This window comes from Magnolia sinica, chromosome 8, assembly GCF_029962835.1.
Source record: "Magnolia sinica isolate HGM2019 chromosome 8, MsV1, whole genome shotgun sequence".
NCBI classification, from domain to species: domain Eukaryota; kingdom Viridiplantae; phylum Streptophyta; class Magnoliopsida; order Magnoliales; family Magnoliaceae; genus Magnolia; species Magnolia sinica.
In genome coordinates, this window is record NC_080580.1 from 53,948,525 (window position 1) to 53,971,131 (window position 22,607).

At 40.0% G+C, this 22,607-nt stretch overlaps 1 pseudogene; it reads left to right on the plus strand.

Annotated features, from left to right (window-relative positions):
• Positions 1–3,033: 3,033 nt before the first annotated feature.
• LOC131253326 (uncharacterized protein At4g14100-like) overlaps positions 3,034–22,607 on the plus strand; it is an 81,217-nt pseudogene continuing 61,643 nt past the window's right edge.

Here is a 22,607-nt window from a genome sequence, read left to right on the forward strand (position 1 = left end):
CATGCTCTCGTATCAGAACCGAGTTAATCGCTGCCTCGGACACTGTGAGATACAATAGCAGAGCTTCCCCTAGTTTGGGTTTCGAAAAGAGAGGTGGAGATCCGAGGTAAGCTTTCAATTATTGCAATGCTGCTTCGCACTCTTCCGTCCAATCTAGCATTTATCGTCCCTTCAACTGTTTGAAGAATGGAAGACATTTGTCCGTAGCTCTGGAAAGAAAGCAGTTGAGTGCGGCTACTCGTCCAGTCAACCTTTGTATGTCTTTGATTATTTTCGGAGACTCCATGTCAAGCAATACCTTGATCTTCTCCGGATTTGCCTCAATCCCTCGTTCGCTAACCAGGAATCCGAAGAACTTTCCCGAGCTCACACCAAAGGCACACTTGATCGGATTCAACTTCATTTGGAACTTGCGCAAGATCAGGAACATTTCTTCTAGGTCGGCTATATGGTTGGCCACATGTATACTTTTAACGAGCATGTCATCAATATACACTTCCATGGTTCGACTGATTTATCGAGCAAATATTTTGTTCACTAACCTTTGATAAGTCGCTCCAGCGTTTTTCAAACCAACGGCATCACTGAGCTCTACAAACGAGCTAATGGACTTTGGTTTCAGCTATTTGAACCAAAGTCGAGCTACGTCGGCGAAGGTGAGGGAGAAAGCTCGGCACATCACGGCATCCGAGGTATCGTGCAATTCCATGTATGTTCGAAAGCATTCGATGTGTTCAGGTGGGTCAGTTTTACCGGTGAAAGGTGTAATCTGTGGAAGACGAAACCGTTCCGGTAGCCGAGTCTGCATTACTTCCTCCACAAACGGGGATGCCTTTGTTTCAGGCCTGTTTTGATGTGCATCTTGACTCTGCTTCATGTCCATAATCTCTTCCCATACTTCCGTCCTAAAGTCCTAGAGGTCGGCTTTCCAGGGTTCGTCGCTTTCTGCCATCCCTTCAACCGGAGGCCAGCTGCGCCTCCGTCGATCTATCTCATGTCGGAGATTAGTGGGGGGGCAGCACGATAGTCGTGGAATGAGCGGGCGCTAACTCGAACGGACCATGGGACTGACTTCACCAAGGGACTGATCGCAGAACGATAGGTTCAGGGTCGGCTACTTGTTGTGGGATGTTCGTTGTCTGACCATAGGGCTAAACTTGCTGCCGATGTATCTGCTCCGACATTTGTTTCATGACGTTTATGTCGGATCTGAGTTCCTAGACTTCTTTATCTAATCGCTCATTGCCTCAGTTCCGCTGGGTGTTTCTTGTCGCAGTAGAGGCCGCTGGACGAGCAGCGGAATATCGACGGTTGTCGAGTTGATTCCGAGTTCCTTGGGCTACGCTCGCACCCGACAGTCTAGTGACAGCGACCTCATTTGTCTCTTCTTGGACTGTTCTTCTAGTTATCGCCATTATAACGCGTTCACCGTTTCTGGATGGAGCGTGGAAAATGACTTTTTGTACAGATTCCCACGGACGGAGTCAATCTGTTGATGCAAAAAACTTGACACACCTCCTTCTTCGTCACCACTTACACAAGGAAAATGTAAAGGGGACCCTGGCTAAAGCCGGGGAACCTCTAATGCTTAAGTCAGTTGATGAACAAGGAAGAAGGTCTTTTTGAGGTATTTTCTGTGTACTTTTGATCCTAGAGACGTCCATCTTTTATAGGAGTAGGAGGTCCTGACGTGCAAGGATTCTTTTCCTAATTTTTAGGAGATTTGATTTGGTTACGGATTTTATCCGATCCCGAGATTCTCGGGATCGGAGATCTGTATGCTGGATTTTCGAGACGGTATTTAGGATTACACCGTCTCTTCCTTGCTCGGCTTTGCCTTAACCGACTCTGGTAGTAAACGAGTCTCGGCTGGCTAAAAGGACGGAGCTTTTTGCCTTTTGTCGGACGGAACAGAGTCAGCCTATGACCGATGTCCTTCCTCAGTCCGATAACCGACACTATAACCGGCCTAATATAGGTCGGTTTTATAGTCGGTCAGGTGACTTCTAACATTCGGGTCTCAATTGGCCCCTTTAGACGTTGCTACCTCGTTAGCCGAGTCAACTTTTATGCGTCTTATATATTTTGTCTATGGCTCTTGACTCTTTAAGTCTCGGTCGGGATTCATTTCCCACAAATCCGAGCTAAGTCTCTCCTTTAGGCTTCATCTTGTCTCGGTCCAACCCGTTGCCTCGGACTTTCTGGCAATGTTAGTAGAGTTGGTCCATTCCATAACCGGCTCTTCCGAACTTGTCATATTTTTCCCCAACAAAAACCACCAAATAAGTTACTTTTTCTACTTAGAATAGTAAATAAGTAACTTATTTGGTATAAATAAGTTTGGATTATAATTAGTTATAAGTACCTTTACTTTTAATTAAAAGTATTTAATTACTTTAGTTAATTTTTTTAACTTTATTATTTTTCTGAAGCTGTGGCGGAGAGGCGTACAAGGGAGGAGAGCTGATAAGTGTGTTATTTACCGAAACATGTTTATTTTTGTAAAAAGTAGAAACTAAGATAAGATACTTTGGCATAAATAACTTTTCTTGAGCAACTTACGGTCCAAACGCCACCGTAGCACCTCCCTTTAAATGATGGTTATTTGATACTCTGTCAGGGCATCCCGCTTGATACACAGCACTCAGAAATGATACATAAGGCATTCATTACCTCAATTAAACAGAGTAAATTGTGGAATCCGCTGTTACTAAATCACAGCCCTAAGATTAGATTGATTGAACAGTCCTCATCTCCGATTCATAAACACTAGTTTGTTGAAATAGAACCGTTGGATATTTTTTATTTGATCCAATCCGATGATCAAGTCATCAAATAAGCATGATTTTCGGTTCACGATACATCTAAACTGGACCCATACTTTGGTCATTTTAATTAGGCAATATATAAATAATTTGAAAAGTGCCTGCGTATCATCCATCTCACTACGCCAGAGTATCAAAGATAATATCCCCTGTAAAGGGTGCTTCTCATCCTCTCTCTCTCTCACTCTCTCTCTCTCTCGCGCATAAACAATGGCCACAGCCAAATCCAACCTCCTCCTCTTGATATGCATCTGCATCTGCATCATCAGTTCATTCCTCCCTCCATCAATCTCATCAAACCCAACACCCACCCCATGGCCCACCCAATTTCACTCCCTCCTCTACACCAACAGCAGTGGTTCGCTCTACATAACCCACCTTTACTATGATTGGCTCAATGGCAGGAACTTCAACATCAATCAACACCAACTTGGATACACCCTCTATGATCTTGAATGGACTAATGGCACCTCTTTCTACTACACCTTGGACTCTTCAAAGCAGTGCAGGACGATGCATTTCGACGTCGGGATCCTGCGGCCTGACTGGCTCGACAGCGCTGATTACCTCGGCCAGGAGTACGTGGACGGCTTCCTTTGCAATGTATGGACAAAGCTGGACTTCATATGGTACTACGAGGATGTTGTCACTAAGAGGCCTGTGCATTGGCTCTTCTACACAGGTAATGCAACTGGGTCACCGGTGACTCAGTGAGTGAAATCATTGCAACTCACTGAGTCACGACTCCAAACCAAACGTTCCTAGCTTCGAATGAAATGTTGGGACATAAATTTCAAAGAATGGGGCTATAATTAATTCTAAAACTCAGTGACTCAACTTGCAACTTGGCTGAGTTAACTCAATGAGATTTCAAACCGAGTCACTAGAAAATTCACAGCTTAGTCCGGCTCATTATCGAAGAGATAAACTGACCACACGTACGATTCATATGGCCTGGCTGAAGCCACTCGATTTAGTCCCTCTTTGTTACATGACTAAAGTATCCATTTTAATTTATTTACATGATGAAATCGTTACTGATGGTGATAATTAAGGGCCGTAGAATCATAGGGCCCATCTTGTTTTTGGTGCTTTGGTCATTTAGCTTCTCACTTTTGTGAATTGGAAAGTGTAGAAAGTATATTGTAACAAGAGGGGTAAATTGATTTTTTCCTTGTTTTATTATTTAGAGTACTAAGCAACGGAGGAGAGATCGGCGAAATCCTAACCCTTCTCATTCTCCTTTCATTCTCTCTTTGCTCGCTTATTACGTTGTTGTTGTAAAAATATATTTTTTTTAATGCCAAATTATATGCTTTTAAAGTGATTTTAATTTATTAATATCTTTATATGATCATTTAGTACTCAAACACCTATGAAAAATAATGATATTCTAGTTGGTTTCATGCCTCTGATTCTTTTATCACAAATTATCTGTTCTTTTAATCTTAATTGTTATAAAATAAGATAGATAGAAAATTTATGTCATATTCCACCAGCACTATGATTAAGTGGAAGATGTTAGATATAGACCCATGGAGCTCACCTGTGGCCAACCACCAATGGATGGGTCCCATACAGTTAAAACTTGCAACATTTCCAGTTAGATATAAAATTTCTAACTCTCTTCTCTTAAAATTCAAATTCAAATGAGAGAGATGATTAGGATAAGAGAGAAATAAAGAACAGTAAGGATAAGCGTTATCACATCCGAATACCTTATAATCCTCTCAATCATTCCCTTTTATAAAAGGGGAGGCATTCCCTTGATAACTACATACCAACCAAGAGAATCTTTGGAGAGAAAATTGGAAGAGGAATAATTAGTTAATATATATCGTTTTCAGATCTAAACTAACTATAGGATCACAAGTGTGATTAGATCCTTTCCACTCCCAAATCGTTAGACATGTATTGCCTGTTATGGGAAAAACTAAACTGACCTACTGTACAAAACTTGTGACCGATCACAAGTGTTGTATAGGAATTGAACCGACTAAGAGTTACCTAAATGAACTCCTGAATGCTATTAAGGCATCAATTATGAGATGAGCCATCCTCGTAAGACCAACACAAAGCTAAACTATTCAAAGGCAGAGCTTAGCAACATGACTTACTTGCCCAGCCGACCTGATCAATCCCGACCTAAGAAGCGAGATATCCGGAGAGAATCTCGCCTTATACCAAGGAAGGAGAGATCTAGCAAGATCCTAGCTGAAGATCACATTGACTGACGCGAGCTTAGTTATACTTTTGGAAGAAGATCCCCATCCAAATAAGAACCTTTTAGCGTACATGGCATATCCTATCCAAGAGATTAACATATCCCCCTAAGCTACACAAGCTCAAGAGCCACTTAAACACCCTATAAATACATCCATTGTTAATGGGAGGAGGTAGGCACAAAAACCCTAACTTGAGTCCTGCTTTCACTTTAATTTAATTCACCTAACTTAGGCATCGGAGGGTCCCCAGCCATAACCGGCATCCCCGTTGTCCTTCATATATTCCTATTGCAGGTGCTCGCAGGCCTAGAAGGCGTGGCCCTTGGCCATCCAAATCTGAGCAACAACATTTTGACGTTGTCTATGGGAACTTCAGCATGGCCATTAGAGTTCCCCAACCTCAACACGATACACCATTCTTACCTTCCCCTACCTCCATGGCCAAGAAAAAGGGAAGGACATTGGCTGCAACTGAGCCCATGCAGGGGGAGCAACCAAAAAATCTTCAAGCTTTACAGTCAACTCCCCAGTGTCAGCCACCTTCACTAGTACTTGCACAAAGGTCTCAAAACCGAGGAAGTCGACTTATCTCCCTCAAAAACCAGGTAGGAGCTCTGACCGGTAACATCGATCGTATCATGCGATTGCTGGAGAGACAACATGCAGCCCCCGTCGATTAGCATGAAGAGTTAGATGCAACAACTAAACAATCCTGCCAGGTACCTACACGTCCTGAATCTCACGTTGCAAAGGCCCAACCAGGGGGAAGTGCATACATCCCAGTACAAACCTTGGGAACCACTGAGCTCAAGGAGTAAGATTTGTGGCATACATTAGAAAAAAGAAGGCGAGCTCGGAATAAGGCCCTTGAGGTCATCGCAGAAAATGAGGTCCCTTGAGGGCAAAGATGAAAGAAATAACAAATCAGCTCAGGGACATTCAACAAGCCTATCGAGCCAAAGCCCTAGCCTCCATCGATGCCTTACTCGAACAAACTAAAATGTCATTTTTGGATGATATTATGCAAGCCCAACTGTTATCCATATTCTGGATGCCTAAATAACTCCATATTCAAGTTCAGGGGGATCCAACTGAGTATTTAGAATCCTTCCAAGCATGAATGGAGCTACATGGTGCTTTTGGGCCTGTAATGTGCATGGCATTCTCCTTAACACTACGGAGACTACTCGGAAGTGGTATAGGCACCTACAACCTAAATCTATCAGCTTGTTTGTGCAACTCAATATAACATTTGCTACCCAATTTATTAAGGGAAAGGACATAAGGAAACCCGCAACCCACCTCATAATAACACAAAGGGAGGATGAACTTTTGAAAGACTATATAGTACAGTTCAATGTTGAGGTTGTCCAAGTGGATGGTTACTCTAATCAAGTCGCCCTTAAAGCCAGTCTCAAACAAGGGACGTCCTTTTCTCAATTGGAAAAAAATCCTCCGACAACTCTTATCGACCTCCATAACTGAGTTCAAAAATATTCGAAAGCTAAAGAGTTATTTAGCGAACACAGAGTCACTCGAGGCGAAAACAACTCGACAAAAGACAGAAAACGAAAGGAATGGAAGGAGGCACCCGGTATGAACTCCGAGAGGAGAAAAGACGATGACCAGAGTAATGGTCCATGATATACCTAGCCTTCAGAAAGCTAGTTCAGCAAATATACTCCCTTAAATACCATATCAAAATAAGTACTTTCACCAAAATCATGGTCATAATAAAGCCGAGTATTATAATCTCAAAGAGGAAATTGAATCTCTTATTTAGAAGGAACATCTGCGTGAATTCATCGACAAGGGCAGAGAAGATCGATCAGTCAAACAGCAAGGGACACATGAAAAGCAGGTCGACAATGAAGCAATAGGAAAAATATGAATCATCTTCGAAGGACCCGCCCGAACTGGATACTCAAATTGAGCACACCGAGCTCACGCTCAAAGTGCAATCAGCAGTAAAAGACAACATCAGGTTTACCTTACTGGATGACCAACAAGGAACCTATGATGAATTCATGCAACCTCACCTTCATCGAAGATGATGCACGAGGGCTTCAACATTTTGCATGATGATGCCCCAATAGTCACTAACCACAAAGTGCATCGAATATTTATCAACATCGGGAGCTCGACCAACATCCCGTTCGCAACTACATTTGATAAAATGAAAATCAAAAGATTGAGATTACAACTTGTGCAAACCCCTTTGCTCGAATTTGCAGGGGAAAAGGTGATCTCCGAAGGAAGTGTTATCTTATCCATAACAGCCGGCGAGGGTATTAACCAAGCCACCACTATGGTCGACTTTCTTGTGGTAAATTGCCCATTAGTGTACAACATGATCCTAGGTAGGTCATCCTTAAACGCCATGCGAGCTATGGTATCTACTTATCACCTCGCTATGAAGTTCCTAATTGAGCATGGAGCCAACCAGGTCAAAGGCAACTAGCGTGAAGCCTGACAATGTTATTCGACAGCTTTCTCAACAAAGGCACAATGACAACAAGCAATGCAAATTACCTCCCTAGACCCAAGAAAAGAAACTGTCGAAAGAGGGTCACCAGTCGAGGACCTCGTTGTGATATAGTTCTTCAAAGTTGACCCATCATATATTGTTCAACTCGGATCATTAAGTGAGCCACAACTTCGCCAAACCAACATGCTAGTATTTCCCTACGAGGATACGCCTGGTATAGACCAAAGAGTTATGGTCTATCAACTGAACATAAACCCCGATCATAAGCTTTTAAGGTAGAAAAGGCGATCATTTGACCCCGAAAGATATGCGGTGATCAGTGAGGAGTTCAGCAAGCTCCTTGAGGATAGATTTATCGAGGAAATACATTACTCCAATTGGTTGGCCAATATCGTGCTAGTAAAGAAAGCTAGTGGAAAATGGTCGGTCTATGTAGATTATACTAACTAAAAAGGCTAGCCCGAAGGACAGTTTTTCCCTCCCAAGGATTGATCAATTAGTAGAAGGCACTGTTGGGCAAACACTCCTTAGTTTTGGATACAATCAAATCGCAATGCACGAGCACGACAAACAGAAAACGGCCTTCATCACCAATAAAGGGTTGTACTACTACCAGGAATTGTCGTTCGGACTGAAGAACGCTGGAGCGACGTACCAACACCTGATGAACAAAATGTTTGCCAAACATATCGAGAACACGATGGAGGTATACATGGATGATATGCTCGTCAAGAGTTCCAAGGAAAGCGACCACGTAACAGACATCAAGGAGATGTTTGGAATCTTGAGAAAATACTAAATGAAGCTTAACCCTAGCAAATGTTCCTTTGGCATCAACTAGAGAAAGTTCCTAGGATTCTTAGTAAATCAAAGAGGGATAGAGGCGAACCTTGACAAGATCCGAGCTCTCCTGGAAATGAGCTCCCCCAGTACGACGAAAGAAATTCAAAGCCTAACAGGCAGAGTGGTGGCTCTAAACAGATTCGTCTCTCGAGCCACGGACAGATGCTTATCAATTTTTAAGTAGCTAAAAGGAAGTCAAAAAAAAAAAGTCAACCTCGACAGAAGAATGCGAGCAAGTGTTCCAACAGCTCAAAACATACATGGGGTCTTCACCACTTCTCTCCAAGCCAAAGCCCAAGGAGGAGTTGTTATTGTATCTAGCGGTATCATCTACAGTGGTCAGTTCGGCCTTAGTGCAAGAAGAAGCTAGACAACGACCGATTTATTATGTAAGCAAAGCCATGGCTGATGCGGAGACACGGTACCTAGAAATAGAAAATCTAGCGCTAGTGTTGAGTGTGAAATATTGCATATTTCCTCTTATTTATACCTTGGTTTTATAAACATGATAGTGCTTGATCGATTTAATTATGCATGTTTTCATGTGCGAGGTGATTTCGAGAGTTTAAGGTGAAATTGATGTCAAAAGAAAGATTTATGCTCAAAATATTACTAAATGAACATCTGAATATTTAAAAGTCATTAATGAAGAATTCACATGTCAAAAATCTAAGTAAACTAAGTGAGGAATGAAGAGAATCAAATATTTGAAGTGAAGAAAATGAATCCTAAAATTATCCTAAAAACAAACATATTTCTGAAATTGTCCTGAAAAAGCATATTCTAAAACTCTAAGTTTATTTTTGAAAATTGTGCAGAGTGCGTAAATTTGAGGCGGTTTCTAGATTTTTCTAACTCAGTGGGAAAGTTGGAGTTCCACAACTATAAATAGGACTCCCTAAGATGCTCGAGGCGGTTTAAACTCTGAGCCTATTTTGGAAAACTGCGTAGAGTGCGTAAATTTGAGGCGGTTTCTAGATTTTTCTAACTCAGTGGGAAAGTTGGAGTTCCACAACTATAAATAGGACTCCCTAAGATGCTCTAAAATATCTTTTAGGGTTTGGAAAGGTCTCAAGGAGTATACACAAGGGTGGAGCAGCCACTAAAGAGTTTTTCTTCTTACCTAGTTTATTTATCATACTTTGTTTAAGAGATTTAGTTTCAATCATGTTTATGGTTGACTAAACCTTTAAGCTAGGGCTAAGAGGGGAAGCTTGTAGCATGTTTGGATTATTATCTTACTTTGATTCTTGTTCTTATTAAACCTCATTGATTTCTAGTTTGATATTAAAGGAATATTTTCAGTTTTCTATGATTTATTGTGACTCAAATTACAATAATGTTGTGATAGCTTTGGATATCTTCTTTTCCTGTTTTGAGATTGTGAGATTGGTAAATTTTGTTGTTCACCATCGTCTCCTGGGCATGGTAGGGTGATGGAATCCCTTCTAATCTTCACAATTCTCCTCCATTGAGAATTAGGTTAATGAAAAGTTTAGATTTAATTTAGATTGCTTTATCTTCGAATTGGATAGGATAGGACTCTAATTCCAATTGTGTTCCTTGAATTAAGTAAGGTAGCATCTTGATAGCTACAAGTGGATCCTTGGCACCATAGTTCTCACCTTTAAATTCATAAGTTTTAATCAACATTATTCACCATTACTCTCAATTATTCAGATTTCAATTTAGATCTTTTTCTAGTTCAAGTTCTAGTTCTAGTTCTTTTCGGAATACATACAAGTTTAGTCCCTATGGATTCAACCTTGGTCTTACCGAGTTATTACTACATCGTGACCCTACACTTGGGGTTGTAAACAAGTTTTTAGCGCTGTTGCCGGGGACTACAGCTACATTTTCTGGAATTAATTGGTATTAGAATTAGGTTAAGATTAGGATTTATTTTTTTGCTATATTTTTTAGGTTAGGATGTTTTCTGAAATTGTTTTTAGAAACTAACATTGTTTTCTATTTTGTAGGATCCTAACATAGCAACTCTTATATTGGTAATTTTGTTCCAACCCTCTCTCTTATCTTTTTTTAGATCTCTTATTTGTTTTAGTTTTTCTAATTTTCTTTTTACGTTTAATTGTTTAGTTACTTGAGGGCTAAGAGTATTTCATGCCCAAGTGAGTTGTGACAACACCCTTCATCTTTTGAGTGAAGGAGGATTAGTTGAAGGGTTACCTATCCATCATAGGATTAGACACCACGTGAGATCCTCTCAATTAATTAAAGTGATGGCTGCAAATCAACCTCAACCTCAACTACTAGTTGAGGAGGTTCAAGATGAAAACAAGGTGTAAAATGCACCCCTGCCTCGTACTCTACGAGATTATTTACAACCAGCAGGGGCGAGTACACCTTCCTACATAATATTTCCATTGAATGCAGGAACTATGGATACTAAACCATGTGTACTTCAACTCCTCCTTAAAGTTTCACAGACTAGAATCTGGAAGTCCATACTTGCATATGAAAGAGTTTGATGAAATCATATCTATATTGCACTTCCCAAACGTGTCTGAGGACACAGTTAAACTGAAGTTGTTTCCTTTCTCTTTGAAAGAAAAAGCTAAGTCATGGTTACATTCCTTAAGACCAAGGTCCATTGGCACGTGGGCTGAGATGACATGGGAGTTCCTTAAAAAGTTCTTTTCTTATCATAAAACAAATACCTTAAGGAAAACAATCATGAGTTTTGCGCAAAAAGAGGATCTGACCTTCTTCCAATGTTGGGAGCAATTTAAAGATCTCATAAATTCATGTCCACAACATGGCTACAAAACATGGCGTATAACAAACCTTTTTCTATGAGGGATTGACCTCACCCATGTGCTAATTTGTGAAGATGATGTGTAATGGGGAATTCATGAATAAGGAAGCCGATGATGTGTAGGATTATTTTGATCAACTTGTTGAAAACGCGCAATCATGGGATACCTCTTTAAGAATTACCACTTCTAACCCTATTCAATCAAGAAAAAGGAGAGGAATTTATGTTCTAAAAGAGGAAGATATAAATGCAAGAGTGGCTAAACTCACAAGAAAAGTCAAGGTCATGGAACTTAAGAATGTAGAACCCGAAAAGACTGCGAAAGTTGTTTGTAGTATTTGTGCTTGTAACATACATACAATTGAGAATTGCCCAACAATTCCTGTTTTTCAAGAGATATTGAATGAGCAATCAAATGTCGTAAACAACTACCAAAAACCTTTCAGTGGACCCACCTTAAATACATATAACTCAAGATGAAGTAACCATCCAAACTTCCGTTGGAGAAACGGACAAACGGCAACTCCTCAAGGGATCCTCAACCAATTTCTAAATCAAAGGAAACCTCAAGAGAATCCGATCTTAAAACATATACAAAACCAAGGACTTTTTAACCAGGGTATGTTGCAAGCCTTTCAAAACCTTACAAAGGCCATACAAGGGCCTGAAACAAAAAATTCGATGGGGGAGAAAGGGATTCTTCTAGCTCAGCCTCTCTCCAACCCAAAACAGCAATATGAAATTAGTGACCCAAGCTCTTCAAAACAGATGGAGCAGGCTAAGTCTATCACCACTCCTAGGAGAGGGAAGACAATTGACAAATCTATTCCGATGAGGGTTGAAAAGCGTAATGACCCATAAATAGATGAGAATGATAGACCTAGCAATGCTCCACATGGGTTAGAACTGAAACCTCAAAGTAAGTCGATTGCGTCATTCCCTCAACAGTTGATTGTACTAAAACCTCTCTCTAACTCTCAGATTTTCTAGAGGTGCTTAAATAAATAGAGGTCAACATCCCTCTATTGGATGCCGTTAAAAAAATCCCTTCATATGCCAAAATTTTAAAAGATTTATGTATGACTAAAAGATGGCAAAACATACAAAAGAATAAAAAATCTACAGAAAAAGTGAGTGTCATCCTCAAGCAAGATGTGCCACAAAAATACAAAGATCCTAGTAGTCTAACCATCACTTGTGTAATTAGGAACCACCGGATTGAGCGCGCACTTCTTAACTTGGGGGCGAGCGTAAATCTGATCCCTTACTCGATTTACGAACAATTGGGTCTAAGTGAATTAAAACCCACCTGAACCACATTACAACTTATCGATCACTCAATTCGTGTACCGAGAGGGATGATTGAGGATATGTTGGTCCAAGTTGATAAATTCTACTATCCGGTAGATTTTATTGACCTGGATACTCAACCCATCATAGATGTGAGCACTCAAATACCCGTCATTCTTGGTCGCTCATTCCTTGCTACATCAAATGCTATCATTAATTATAGGAATGGAATTATAAATTTATCTTTCAAAAATATGAAATTGGAGCTCAACATCTTTTTCAACATGAACAAATACCCAGAGGATGATGACGATACCCACGACATTAACATGATCGATTCTTTCATGGAAGATAGAGCACTCCTAACTCTATATTCTGACACTCTAGAGATATGATTGCCCCACTCCCCTAATTTAAATGATGACATGATTAGGGAGATGGATGCCTTGCTTGATGTTACACCGTTACTTGAAGTTAACTAGTGGAGGCCACAATTTAAAAAATTTCTTCAAACTAATGTAGTGCCTCTATCGTCTAACCTCAAAGCATCGAAGCTTGACCTAAAACCTTTGCCCGTCGATCTTAAATATGTCTATTTAGGTCAAGATGAGACACACCCGGTGGTGATCTCTTCCCACCATAAGAAAGAACAAGAGAGTGCTCATTTTCACTCTCATTGAGCATAAAGGAGCTCTTAGATGGTCGATTGCGGACTTCAAGGGAATTGGCCCTTTGATTTGTACTCACTGCATCCATCTTGAGGATAATGAGAAAACCTGTCAACAACCACAACATTAACTCAATCCAAATATGAAAGAAGTGGTTAAGGCTGAGGTAATTAAGTCATTGGATGTGGGTATCATTCACCCTATATTAGACAGTCAATGGGTGAGTCCAACTCAGGTAGTTCCTAAGAAGTCCAGAATCACCATCGTATCCAATGCCGACAATGAACTCATGCCAACTAGAGTCACTACTGGTTGGAGAATGTGCATTAACTATAGGAAGTTGAATACCGTCACAAGGAAGGACCACTTTCCTTTGCCCTTCATTGATCAAATTTTGGAAAGGCTAGTCAACCACTCTAACTATTACTTCCTTGACGGATATTCGGGCTACAATCAGATAAAGATAGGCCTTGAAGGTTAAGAGAAGACAACATTCACATGTCCCTTTGGCATCTTTGTTTACCAAAGGTTGTTATTCGTACTATGTAATGCCCCCGCCACTTTTCAGTAATGCATGTTGAATAATTTTTCTGACATGGTGGGGCAATATTTAGAGGTCTCCATGGATGACTCCTCTGTCTTTGGTTCATCCTTCAGCAAGTGTTTAGAAAATCTTAAATATGTGTTGAAGCGATGCGAGGAAAAGAATTTGGTTTCGACTTGGGAGAAATGTCATTTTATGGTTCCCAAGGGAATTGTGCTTGGACACATAATTTCACCCAAGGAAATTGAGGTAGATAAGGAAAAAATTAATCTTATCTCTAACCTACCTCCACTCAAGAGCGTATGTGACATGCGATCCTTTATAGGACATGCCGGATTCTATAGACAATTCATAAAGGACTTTTAGTCATCTCTCTCGTCCTTTATGCAATCTACTTCAAAAGGATGTACCATACGAGTGGACTGAACAATGCCAAGAAGCTTTCACTAAGCTCAAGGGCATGTTAACTTCCGCACCTATCATGCAGCCAACTGATTAGAGCATCCCTTTTGAGATTATGTGCAATGCATCTGATTATGCTATTGGGGCGGTGTTAGGCCAGAGAAAAGAAAAGAAGCCCTATGTTATTCACTATACAAGTAGAACCCTAAATTATGCCCAAGTGAACTATTCTACTATAGAAAAGGAACTCTTAACCGTAGTTTTCGCTTTGGACAAATTTAGGTCCTACCTGATCGGATCTAAGATCATCATCTACACAGATCATATGGCACTAAAACATCTTCTTTCTAAGACGGATGTCAGCCCCACCTAATGAGATGGATCCTCTTACTCCAAGAATTTGATATTGAAATACGAAACAAAAAATAAGTAGAAAATGTAGTGGCTGACTACCTTTCTCAACTTGACCTCCCCGATTCCCTTAAACTGACACTAATAAATGATATGTTCCATAACGAACAATTGTTTAAACTCTCCCAACTACCTTGGTTTGTTGACATTACAAATTATCTTGCTACAGGTTTCACACTAACATATTGGATTGTGCAAGATAAGAAAAAATTCATCGCTGAGGTACGTAAGTTTTTTTAGGATGATACTTAGTTGTTTAAATATTGCCCAAACCAAATTCTAAGGAGATGTGTATTAGACAATGAACATCAAAGTGTCATCTCCTTTTGTCACTCTCATGCCCGTGGTGGTCACTTTTATGCTAAAAAGACCACAGCTAAAATTCTGTAGTGTGGCTTTTACTGGCCCACTATGTTCAAAGATACTCATGAGTTTTGTAAAGCTTGTGAGTGTTGTCAAAAATTAAGAGGATTGTCCTATAGAAATATGATGTCACTAAACCCAATTCTTATCATTAAAGCATTCGATTGCTGGGGCATCGATTTCATGGGGCCATTACCTCAATCCTTTGAAAATATTTACATTTTATTGCCAGTAGACTATGTCACTAAGTGGGTCAAAGCGATCCCATGCCGGAATAATGATCACAAAACGGTGATTTGATTCTTAAAAGAAAACATCCTTTCCCGATTAGGAACGCCTCAGGCCATCATTAGTGATGGAGGTTCACACTTTTGTAATAGGCCATTTGAGAACTTAATGAAGAAATATGGCATCTCTTATAAGGTGAATACTCCATACCACCCGCAGATAAGCGGGCAAGCTGAGATTTCCAATAGAGAAATTAAGCAAATTCTAGAAAAAACAGTTAACCCTGACCATAAGGATTGGTTAATCCGCTTGATCGATGCTTTATGGGCTTACTATACAGCTTTTAAGACCCCCATTGGAATGTCTCCCTTTATACTCATCTATGAGAAAGCTTGTCACTTGCCTGTAGAGTTGGAACATAGAGCGTACTGGGCTATCAAAAATCTAAATTTTAATTTAGATAATGCTAGCTTGCTACGCAAACTTCAATTGAATGAACTTAAAGAAATTCGGAACAATACATACGAGAACTCGAGAATTTACAAGGATGGGATGAAGGTGTTTCATGATCAGAACATCCTTCGGAAATCATTCACATCTGACCGAAAAGTCCTTCTATACAATTCTTGGTTACATCTTTTTCTGAAAAAACTTCGATCTTGTTGGACCAGCCCTTTCATTGTTACTATTGTTTATCCTCATGGGGCTGTCGAGATAAAGAATTTAGCGAATGAAAATGTTTTCAAAATAAATGGACATCATCTCAAGCCATTTATTAAGAAGTTTGATTCATAGGACATGTCCATGCCTTTGACTGATCCTATGTACCAAGATTGACCTCCTAGTCTAATGGAGGTGTAATTAGGTTTATTGCTTTCATAGGATTTATGATTAGGATAGTTTAATTTCAGTTTGTTTAGTCATCGTGCTAACCCATTTACATATTAAGAACTTTGAAAAAGCTTCAATTCTCCTTCCTCAGGTATTATCTTCCCATCACTTCCCATTGTTTTTCGTTGTCTCATATGCATTGCATGCTCATATCTTTTACATTGAGGACAATGTAGGTTTTAAGTTGGGGGTATGAATTAGGTAAACTAATCAGTGTTTTCTTAGTTTTGAGCAAAATTTGTGAAATTTTTTGAATTTTCAAGTTAAAAACATGTTTGGGAAATGATAATTTGTGGAATTAAGAATGCTTTGAGTATAATGATAAGATGGAGATTAAACTTTTTATTATTGGAGTTTGATCAACCGAGTAGACTATCGCCTAAATTCTTGCATTTAATTGATTAAGAGGAAGTTTGAATATCAAGCTATTCTAAGTCACAAGCAACATTCAAATTGCTTTCTGTGAATTATACAAGAATTTCTCAATGTTAGTATGTATATCATTGATAGATATTGAGAATTAAGTCTAGAGAATTTTATATACCATAAAAAGATGAAAAGAACTAGTTAAAAAACATAGAGATCGACAAAAAGGTCATGTATGATGAAAAGACTGAAAATGAATGAAAAATCTGAAAAGAATAAATAAATAAAAGGACAGTTGATATAAAATAAAAAACTGAAACAAGAAGGAAAAGGAAATAAGTTCGGAATCAGTACTTGATTATTCAATAAAATTTGAGGTGATGAGCATGGTTAACATTATGAAATAGTACTATGTTATGTAAAGTAAATATAATTCACTAAGCACATTCGAAACTTTTGATATATGAACTTATGCTCTTAAATGATTGATAAAGAAACTTTTTGATTGATTACTCGTGTGATTCAGCTCTAGGTTTTCAAAATCGCACTCTCGCTTCTTTAAATTATACTCATTCAAACTTGATTGCACAAAAGATTGTTTTCTGAAAGTGATTTGAACATTGAAGATTGAAGATCAATTCATGCATGTTTTGCTCGAGACTTGTAAAATACTGGTTGGGGTGTGTTGAGTGTGAAATGTTACATATTTCTCATATTTATACCTTAGTTTCATAAACATGATAGTGCTTAATCGATTTAATTATGCATGTTTTCATGTGCGAAGTGATTTCAAAAGCTTAAGGTGAAATTGATGTCAAACGGAAGATTTATGCTTAAAATATTACTAAATGAAGATTTGGAGATTTAGAAGTCATTAATGAAGAATTCACATGCCAAAGATCCAAGTAAACCAAGTGAGGAATGAAGAGAATAAAAAATTGGAAGTGAATAAAAAGAATCCTGAAATTGTCCTAAAAACAAACGTATTCTTGAAATTGTCCTAAAAAAGTATATTCTTAAACTCTGAATCTATTTTGAAAAACTGCACAGAGTGTGTAAATTTGAGGCAGTTTAAACTCCGAGCCTACTTTGGAAAACTGTGCATAGTGCGTAAATTTGAGGTAATTTGTAGATTTTTCTAACTCAATGCGAAAGTTTGAGTTCCACAACTATAAATACGATTCTCTAGGATGCTCCAAAGCATCTTTTAGGGTTTAGAAAGGTCTCAAGGAGCATACGCAATTGTGGAGCAGCACCCAAAGAGTTTTTCTTCTTCCCTACTTTATTTTTCATGCTTTGTTTAAAAGATTTGGTTTCAATCATATCTATGGTTGGCTAAACCTCTTAGCTAGGGCTAAGAGGTAAAGCTTGTAACATATTTGGATGATTATCTTCCTTTGATTCTTGTTCTTATTGAACTTCATTGATTTTTAATTTAATATTAAAGAAATATTTTTAGTTTTCTATGATTTATTATGACTCAAATTACAATAAATGTTGTAATAGCTTTAAACATCTTCTTTTCCTCTTTTGAGATTGTGAGATTGGTAAATCTTATTGTTCACCATCGTCTCATGGGCATAGTAGGGTGATGGAATCCCTTCCAATCTTCACAATTCTCCTCCATTGAGCATTAGGTCAATGAAAAGTTTAGATTTGATTTAAATTGATTTATCTTCCAATTGGATAAGATAGGACTCTAATTCCAATTGTATTCCTTGAATCAAGTAAGGTAGCATCTTGATAGCTATAAGTGGATCCTTGACACCCTAGTTCTTACCTTTTAAATTCATAAGTTTTAATCAACATTATTCACCATTACTCTCAATTATTCAGATTTCAATTTAGATCTTTTTCTAGTTCTAGTTCTAGTTATTTTTAGAATACTTATAAGTTTAGTCCCGGTGGATTCAACCTCAGTCTTACCAAGTTATTACTATATCGCGACCCTACACTTGGGGTTGTAAACAGCTAGCACTGATCAATCCATCTTGATGTTTCTAACCTTACTTCTAGGCTCATACTATCATGGTACTAACCAATCAGCCACTCCATTAAGTACTATAAAAACCTAAGGTGTCAGGGCGATTGACTAAATGGGCAATCGAGCTAGGCGAATCCGACATCACATACCGACCCAGGGCGGTGATCAAAGGACAGGTTGTCATAGATTTTATCGCGAAATTCACCTACTCCGCCCCTCAGCAACCAACCAAAGTCAAGCAGAATGTCAGAGCACAGGTGTGGACCCTCCATGTGGATGGGTTGTTGAATTCCCATGGAACTAGAGCAGGGTTGATCCTCATTTTGCCTTATCAAGCCAATAGTGAACATGCTTTAAGATTTGAATTCTTGGCTTCCAACAATGAAGCTGAATATGAAGCACTCATCACTGGTTTAAGATTATCCAAACTAATGGGAGCTAGAGCATTGAAAATCTACAGTGATTCCCAGTTGGTGGTAAACCAACTCACTACAGAATATCAGGCCAGAGGATAGAAAATGATTGCCTATCTACAGAAAGCTTGGGACTTGTTCAAAGAATTTGATAAGTACGAGGTCATATTGGTTCCCATGTTGAAAAACTCCAAAGTTAACACTCTAGGTAAATTGGCTTCGGTCGTCGTTGATGACCTCGCTAGGACCGTACTAATTGAATTCTTGCTCAAGTCAAGCATTAACTAGCCCGACCAGAAAGAAGCTTTCACGATAGACCGACCACCAAGCTAGATGGACCCAATTATATGCTATCTACAATAGGGCGAGCTACCCGAGGATAAGTTGGAGCTCGAAAGATCAAGTATTGATCCACTCAATACACAGTACTGGGGTACGTCTTATATATATATATATATATAAGGATTCTCATTACCCTATCTAAGGTTCTTACAACTTGATGAAGTCGAATACATATTAAGGGAGGTCCACGAAGGCATTTGTGGAAACCATTTAGGTACAAGGGCTCTAGCAGATAAGGTAATCCAATAAGGATACTATTAGCCAACAATACATGAAGACGCAAAGCTATTCACGAGGAAGTGTGACAAGTGCCAATGCTTCACAACAGTGTTGCGAAAGCCACCCAAGCAAATGACACCAATGTGCGGCCCTTGGCCCTTTGCACAGTGGGGGGACAACATCATATGACCTCTACCAATAGGTAAGGGACAAACAAAATTTGTCATTGTTGTCATTGACTACTTCACCAAATGGGCAGAGGCCAACTCTCTGGCCAAGATCATTGAACAAAAGACTACTGACCTCATCTGGAAAAATATTATTTGTAGGTTCGAAATCCCACACACCATCGTTACCGACAGCAGTAGGCAATTTGACAACGCTCATTTTCAAGGGTTGTGCGAAAAGCCCCCCCCAGGCCAACGAACAAGTAGAGGCAACCAATAAGATTATAAAAACCCACCTCAAAACCAAGCTCGAGAAATTCAAGGGAGCCTGTGCAGAAGAGCTATCACATGTCCTATGGGCATACTGAAAAACTACTTGTTCAATAACCGAGGAAACTCCATTCTCCCTAGCCTTTGGTGTAAAAGTTGTGATCCCAACAGAGATTGGAATACCCTCAGGATGAACCAAGTTGTTCGATATAGAGGAAAATGATGCACATATGACACTAATTCTCGATCTTCTTGAAAAACTAAGGAAAAATGCACGACTGAGGGTCACCGCTTACCAGCATAGGGTTGTTTAGCATTACAACACAAGGGTTAAATTATGGATATTCCAAGCAGGAGACTTGGTACTTCGAGAAATCTTTCAGAGCACCAAGGAGCCCAACTCGAGGGCCCTACAACCAAGGTGGGAAGGACCCTACAAGGTCATGGGCATAGTCTGCCTAGGGACATACCAGCTGGAAGACATGCAAGGGCGACCCTTACCCCATCCATGGAACATCAAGCACCTAAAGAAACACTATCAATAAGAAGGGATCCAAGGACTCTTACAAAGACATATCGACGAGTTGAACAGACTCTACTTGTATAATTTCTCCTCTCGAATGCAAGGAAAAACTTGTTATGTTCAACCATCATCCTATTAAGTCTATGTGCTCGACTATTAATTTGGGACGAGCTACGAAGAAACTTCGGCCTCCTACAAAAGGTCGGTCTATCTATGTTCAACCATTATCCATCTTGACTAGGCTAAGGACTGAGGTTGAGAGTTTAGTTTGAGATCTGGGAAGAGATGTGAAGAAAAAAACAAAATGGATCAGATGGCCGCAGAATATTAAAACAGATTAAGACAAGTATAATATTGCAACTCAGGTTCTGACCTGGGAGGGCGAAGGAGGTAGGAACTCTGGCCCGCAGCCTTCCCAACTCCGACGCAGAAGCCTCCCACTCTCCCGACGCGAAAAACCATATGTCCTTCCAGACCTTGTCGGATGACGGGTTGTTTGTTATAATAGCCTGGCCCTTACTCGGCCAAGAGGAAAAGTAATACTAACCTCGAGAGCTGGGGATACTCTTGGCTTTGTATAGGTAAAGGAGCTCATCGACAGAGAGCTCAAAGTTGTCGACCTACTACCATAAAGCATAACATCCGAAAATAGCTCGCCATACATTAGGGTTGAGCTGTCCTAAAGCAAGCCTCAAGCGGTGTAACACCTCTCTCACCAGTGGATGGAAAGGCAGTCGCAAGCCACAAGAAAAGAAAATGAGACATAAGGCCACCTCCCATGCAGGAGGATAGCCTGGGAGCTCTCCTGCTCAAGGAAGTTGTAGCCCCACCTAGCTCGGGATCCGAACTCCAGTCGGATATACTCCAACCACAGGTGAGAAACAAAAATGTTGGCTGACAAGGCAAGATCTTGAGAGGATGAGGAGGCAGGCTCCGCTTGAGGCAAATGGGCCTCCCTAATGTAAGGTGCCATGACCGGTGATGGTCCCCCCAAAGATGAAGCTAACCGGGAGTCTGTGTTGTCATGTACGAACTCCACATGGAAGGCCCCTGAAATGGAGGCCGCCCCAAAGTTTTCTCTAGAAGACATTCAGAAACCAAAAAAAAAAGAGAGGGGAGAAGGGAGAGAGCAAAGGACGGAAGGAGACATAACAAGCACAAGCGTACCGAAAACTTTGAACTTTGGCCGCTGTGAGTTGATGGGGAGGAGATGTAGAAGATAAAGAACAGACAAAGACGTGCAGGGATTCAGGTCGGTAGAGCTCGAGCCTCGTAGAGTTGGGTAGATGCACTATGAGGGGGGGAGACTCTATTTATATAGGATTAAGTAGTAGGGCATTTAATGCGAGCGGCATCCACGAAGGCACGAGGAGGTGCCTCGACAAATGTGCCATTCTACACGGCATCACTGGATTCGCCCAAGTAGAACGGTAAAGGATTGGATGACAGGTGTCCATCAGTGAATCGGGTAAAAGCTTAACGATGCTCACCAATTAATGGGTGTCCCCTCATATTGTACAATTACCATCATATCTTTCTTGATTCCTGTGATAGGCGCTGCCTTTTTCGATTTCCACCCTCATCATTAGACGACAAATTCAAAAAAGAAAGGACCAAGCTACTCACTATTTGAAATTTAGTTCCCCCATCTCCGGATCAGTTCATGCTCTTACTTCCTAAGCTCACACATGTCGAGCTCAAAAGTAGGGGGCAACTGTTATGGGGAAAATTGAACAATCCTATTGTACAAAATTTGTGATCAATCACAACTGTTGTATAAGAACTAAATTGACTAAGAGTTACCTGAACGAACTCCTGAAACTATCAAGGCATCAATTATGGGATGAGCCGACCTCGAAGGACCAACACCCAGTTGAACTATTCAAAAGCAGAGCTCAAAAGCGTGACTTACCTACCAAGCCAACCTGACTAATCCCAACCTAAGAAGTGAGATTCGGAGAGAATCCTGCCCCGTACCAAGGAATGAGAGATCTAGCAAAATCCTAACCGAAGATCACGCCGACTGAGGCAAGCTCGATAACTTTCGGAAGTAGATATCCATCCAAATAAGGACCTTTTAGCGTACATGGCATATCCTATCCAAATATGTGAGATTACCATATCCCCCTAAGATACGCAAGCTCAGGAGCTAAACACCTTGTAAATACATTTATTGTTAATGGGATGAAGTACACACAAAAAACCTTAACTCGAGTCTCATTTCCACTTTAATTCAACTCACTTGACTTAGGCATTGGAGGGTCTACGGCCAAAGCCAGTACTCCGTTGTCCTTCATATACTCTTGGTACAGGTACTCGCACACCCAAAAGGTGTGGCCCCTGCCCATCCTATTTCGAGCAACAACACT